Below are 4597 nucleotides of genomic sequence, written 5' to 3' on the forward strand. Positions count from 1 at the left end.
CCATGGCCATTTTTTATGTCTTTTTGTTATTTACAGACAGTTATTGTTCTACTCTGATGCTTTCACAAAAGTGTTGTATCTTAAGAAAGATTCATGAAAAGGACTCTGATGAGTGCTCTAGAATACAGGTTTCTGATAACTTTAAGATTATAAAGCTAAATTGGGTAAGAATTCCAAGAACTAATGGAAAAACTGGATCCAAGCAGAATAGGAATTAATAACATGAGTTTGAATGAACTGATGAGAATGACTATAATTTTTCTACAGCTCTTTCTTTGAAACATTGTTATTTTCTTAATGTTTTGTTTTCCAGATTTAAGAAACTTTTTTCTTAAGTTATTTATGACTTATAGTAATTTTGTAAAGTATACCTTTATAAACATAATTGAAATACTTACTTTTTCTCCCCATCAGATCCCTCTAGAATTCAGAAATGTATCAAATATTCTTAGTTTCATAACCATATAGTTATTTACATAAGTTCAATAAGGACTTGTTCTTTTTATAACAGGACACAATTGGAAACATTTATTTATTATCAATGCTTTGACTAGAATGTCGTATTTGAAAATATACATAAAATCAAATATGATCAAACAGTTTTAAGGAATTATGATTGACTTTATTGAGCCAATAAATCCTCATTATAACAATCAAATAAAAGAGACAATTTAGAGTACATGAGATCTTTCAAGCTTCCCCAAATAATTTATTCTGTTTCTGTTAGAGTTACTGCAAATTTAATATTTGACAGGAAGAAAGCTAACATTTACTAAATAATTACTATGTGCCAGATCCTGGGAACTTAGCACATATAATAAAGATATTTCTGTCCCTTTCATCCAATAGTTTATGGAGAATTTTTATTCCTATTTTACAGTTGACACAATTAAAGCTTACAGTAGTAAAGTATAATGTTGGGTTAAATAATAACTTCTGGAAATAGATTAACTATAATGAAAGCCATTATTTATTAGCTTTATCACCTTGGGCAAGTTATTTAACTGCTCTGTGCATCAGTTTCTCACCTATAAAATGGAGATAATAAAAAATACACATTATTTCATATATTTATTCTGGCAATTAAATGATTTATCACATGTAAAACACTTAAAACAATGTCTGGTAGTGCTCTATAAATTGAGTTAGTGTTATCATTATCGTTGTTATTGCCCAAAGTCACACAGTTAGCAAATAGCCCAGCTGAGATTCAATTTAAGTATAATTAAAATCAAAGAATTTTGCACTTAACATAATTTTACCAGTTATTTTTAAAGAAATTTAGAGGCAGCTGTGGTACTGTGTAAAGAACTCTGTGAGTGCTTTTAAAGACCAGCATTTTTTTTTTCAATTAAAGTTGACATGCAATATTATTTTATATTAGTTTCAGGTGTACAACATAGTGGTTAGACATTTATATAATTTACAAAGTGATCCACCCAATTAGTCTAGTACCCTCCTGGTACCATACATCGCTATTAAAGTATTATCGATTACATTCTCTATGCTATACTTTATACCTCTGTAACTATTTTGTAATTATCAATGTGTACTTATTAAGCCCTTCACTTTTTTCACCCAACCCCCCTCTCAAGTGGCAATCATTAGCTTGTTCTCTGTATCTGAGTCTGTTTCTGTTTTGTTTTTTCATTTATTTTGTTCTTTAGATTCCACATATAAGTTAAATCATATGATATTTGTCTGTCTCAGCTTGACTCATTTCATTTAGCATAATAGCATCTAGGTCCATTCATGTTGTCACAAATAGGAAGATTTTTTTTTTTTATGGCCAAGTATATATGTATCTAGGTACCACAACTTCTTTATCTAATTGTCTATCAGTGGGCAGTTGGGTTGCTTCCATATTTTGACTATGGTAAATGACACTGCAATAAACACAGGAATACATATATCTTTTTGAATTAGTGTTTTGGATAATACTAGAAGACCAGCATTTCAATCAGATGTTTTCCTACTCTGAAATTTCAGGAAAGTCATGTGATTACTCTATGTTTTTTCATGTATTGATTTAGAAAAATACTAGAAACTATTTCATGAGATTCTGAATTATTAAATGAGATAAAAATGTGAACAATTTAGTAAACTTTAAGTTTAAATACCTAGGTTATATATTTATTAATACAGCTATCTTGGTGATATTGACAATATTAAAGTAACCTCTCCTTTGTCTCCAAACACCATACCATATTCTCTAAACCATGACATACTTTTTTACCTCCTGAGATTTTATATGATTTTTAAAATATTTACAATGTCATGAATATTAGATGAAGAAGGTAGATGATTAAGATACGTAACACCTCTTGTGAATAAAAATAAGTTTCAAGTATAAAGAGTATATTCTTATGTGGCTCATATATTGCTTCTGAAAGTATTTCTAAATTATAACAACATGTTATGAAATGTATGTTTTTTGTAACAGTTTTTAAAAGCTATTATCAGTCAACTCATTATTTTACAATTCTACGAGGTATTTGTTTTTTTTAATGTGTACATTATGAGATTTGGAAATACCTAAAACTCACCTTTATGTAGTCTTGAAAAATACATATAAGCTTTATCATTTTTATTATATAATTACCATCTATAATTATATACACAATTGATAGTTTAAAGGATAATTTAAAATGTTGTCCCTGAAAGACAATATTTATTAGACTAAGTTTCAGGAGTTTAAATTATGCTTCTCATAGGTGCTAAAACTTTGTTTTCCTCCTCTGCTGATAAGACAACAAAGGACCTCTATCAGTTGAAAAATATAGGTTATCAATCAGAAAAATAATAATTTGTCGTAGGAGAACTATTCCTGTTAGAAAGTACTCTCAGCTACAATATTTTATTCACCAAAATATTTTATAATTTGTCAAGACCTTCTGTATATTTAATATATGTTGGCTAATAAGCACCGGACTTACAGTATTAGTTTTCTATGCTGCATAACAAATTACTTTACACTTAAAGGCTTAAATAACATCTATTTATTATATCACTTTTTCTGTTGGCCAGCAGTTCAGATATGGCTTAGCTGAGCCATCTTCTTTGGGTCTTACATGGATGCATTCAAGTTGTCAAACAGAACAAGTTTCTCATAAGAGACTCAAGTAGATAAAGACCAGCTTTCAAGTTACTTCAAATTGTTGGAAGAATTAACTTTCTATTAATTGTAGAATTCATGGCACCTTGTTTTTTCAAAGTCAACAACATTGAGAGAGCAAATCTGGTAGCAATACTGAGTCTCATATAATAGAATGTAGTCATAGATGTGACATACCATCATCATTACCATATTCTATTTGTCAAAAGAAAACCACAGGTTTCATTCACACACAGGGGATGGAGGTTTTATTATGGTGTGGACACAAAAGTTTCACCTCAGTGGGCTTACCTTAAAGTCAATTCACCACACACATTTCAGTTTTAAGAAAACTAAAGGTATTAGATATAAATTTTACAAAAGCAAATCTTTCTTCAGAATTTACATCTGTAACCCTAAATTTATATATACCATTGAATTAAGATGTGACACTTTTCAAAATGGCAACCTCAAACACACTTCCAATTTAAGTGCATTGCTTCATTCTATATGCAAATATTTTCACTGACAGGAGCAAAACAGCACAGAGTGAATAAATGGCTCCCCCAGCATGGTGAATTCAATTGACTGTATATGGAGTCATGATCCACCTCTGAGCTCTGAAGATAGCTGCATTTTAGCATTGAGCATATCAGTGCAAGATATGTATGTTATGTAGCTGTCTGGAACAGAGAATGTCACCTGTTTAAAAGAGTCACCACAGCTCTTTTTGTTCATCTTGTTCTTTGCTGGTTTCAGTTTTATATAACACATGTAAATGAAATCATATGGTTTTCAACTTTTTCTATTTGAGTTATTTCATGCAGCGTGATAATCTTAAGATTCATTTATTTTGCTGCAAATGGCAGTATTTCATCTTTTCTTATGGCTGAGAAATATTCCATTGTATATAAGTACCACATTTTTTTTTATCCAATCATCTATGGCAGGGCACAACAGTTCTTTCCATGTCTTGGCCACCAAAAATAATGCTGCAGTAAACATCAGGGTGCATATATCTTCATGGCAAATGTTTTCAAAATTTTGAGGTAGATACCTAGAAGAAGGATTGCTGAGTCATATGGTAATTCTATTCTTAATTTTTTGAGAAACTTTCATACTGTTTTTTATAGCAGTCATACCAATTTGCATTTTCACCAGCAGTATGTAAGGGTTCCTTTTCCTCACAACCTCTTCAATACTTCATATTATTTGTCTTGTTGATGATAGCCATTCTAACAGATGTGAGATGGTATCCCATTGTGGTTTTGATTTGCATTTCTCTAATAGCTAGTGAAGTTAAACATCTTTTCATATGTCCGTTAGCCATTGTATTTCTTCTTGGGAGAAGTTTCTATTCAGGTCATCTGCCCATTTTTAAATTATATTATTTATCTTTGTTATCAATGTTCTGGTTGAGTGGTATGAGTTCTTTATATATTTTGGATATTAATCCCTTATTGGAGGTGTTGTTTGCAAATATCTTCTCCCATTTAGTTGGTT

Source organism: Pteropus vampyrus, unplaced genomic scaffold (genome assembly GCF_000151845.1).
Source record: "Pteropus vampyrus isolate Shadow unplaced genomic scaffold, Pvam_2.0 Scaffold284, whole genome shotgun sequence".
NCBI lineage: Eukaryota > Metazoa > Chordata > Mammalia > Chiroptera > Pteropodidae > Pteropus > Pteropus vampyrus.